The 1,620-nt window shown below is 39.2% G+C and overlaps 1 pseudogene; it reads left to right on the forward strand.

Moving 5' to 3' along the window:
- Positions 1 to 1,017: 1,017 nt before the first annotated feature.
- On the forward strand, positions 1,018 to 1,366 carry LOC150078737 (histone H3.3 type 2-like; annotated as a pseudogene).
- Positions 1,367 to 1,620: the final 254 nt, after the last annotated feature.

Genomic DNA, 1,620 nt, shown 5'->3' on the forward strand with positions numbered 1-1,620 from the left:
CATATTTATCGTTGTATTGTTAATTTTTTATTTTTACCAAAAGGCCAAAACAAATATTTTTAGGGGGACCCATTTTTTCTAGTTAAGCCACTGTTCCCGAGTTTATCCCAATCATGCTTTCTTGTCTTTTACTGACAAAAGTGGAACCGGATTAGCCCATCAACTTCCGAAACGATTTTTTTTTAATTTGTACGTTCAGGTAATCCCTCTATCATGATTTGAGGCCCTGAAAAGGGCCGCCGTATTTTCATTTCATTTAATTTATGCAAGTTCCCGAATACGTCTAGCCAGAATATCTTCAGATATGGTGAGTACCCGCTTTCCTTGAACAACAGAACTCTGCAGATGGAGAATGGTTTTGAAGGCGTAGGCTAATTCGTCTACAAGATGTTGGAATGGAAGTTTCCTCTTTCGATGAGCCTTTGACTTCTGGTACCGAAGAATTTCCCGAAGAGCAGCAGTACTTGGTCTGTTGCGATGGGGCTTCCTCATTTCACCTGTAACGGGGAGACTCTTCCGAGCATCTTTCTGCTTCGCTGGATCTTTTCGTCTTCAGGATTTGCAAGCAATTTTCTTATTAAGAGTCATGGCAATACAAACAATCCTATCACACCTTAAAAAGTAAACCGAATTGGAAACAACCCTCCTGTCACTATTCATAGGAAGCAGATGGACTCACCGCTCTCGAAATCGAGTGCCTGATTGGTTGTCGTTCTAGAACCTTAGCTCGAGATTATGTTAAAGAAGTGACGTCAGTATAGCCTCAGTATTTTGTGAAAAAAGATGCTTTCAAAAGACATCTTTCCGATGTGTAGTAGCTGCACAGGCATTCACGAATTAAATCATTATAGTTTATGAAGGAATAAATTTCTGTAAATTGTATGAGTTTAGGTTGCTCATTAAAGTTCTAATACAGTATTTAATAGCATTGCATTTAATAGCCGCCTATAAAAGCATTGCATTTTGCCATCCTCAATTCACTTGCTTTCCAGAAGTTCTACGATTGTTTCTATCGCCATGGCTCGTACTAAGCAAACTGCTCGCAAGAGTGCCCCTTCTCTGGGTGGAGTGAAGAAGCCCCATCGTTACAGGCCAAGAACTGTTGCGCTTCGAGAAATTCGTCGTTATCAGAAGTCAACGGACCTTCTAATCAGAAAGGTTCCATTTCAGCGCCTCGTTCGTGAGATAGCCCAGGAATACAAAACTGATCTTCCTTTCCAGAGTGCTGCCATAGGTGCCCTACAAGAAGCCAGCGAAGCTTACTTAGTGGGGTTGTTCGAACTTGTGTGCAATCCAAGCCAAGAGGGTAACCATGATGACTAAAGATATGCAGCTAGCTAGACGGATTCGAGCAGAACGTGCATAAATGAAACAGAAAAAAAAAAAAAAAAAAAAAATGGCCCTTTTCAGGGCCACCATTTCCTGATAGAGGGATTGCTTGATCATACATTTCTAAATAACATTTCTACACATATTTTCTAATCTCCATTCTTTTCTTCTTACTCTCATTAATCATCCCATCGACGTTTTATAATATTTCAATTATAATTGTTCTGTGAATAATGATATTTTTATTATTCACAGGACAATCCTAAATCAAAAACTTATGTAACATTTTAT

This window comes from Mastigoproctus giganteus, chromosome 10, assembly GCF_048544385.1.
Source record: "Mastigoproctus giganteus isolate SK-2022 chromosome 10, ASM4854438v1, whole genome shotgun sequence".
In the NCBI taxonomy this organism is placed as follows: domain Eukaryota; kingdom Metazoa; phylum Arthropoda; class Arachnida; order Uropygi; family Thelyphonidae; genus Mastigoproctus; species Mastigoproctus giganteus.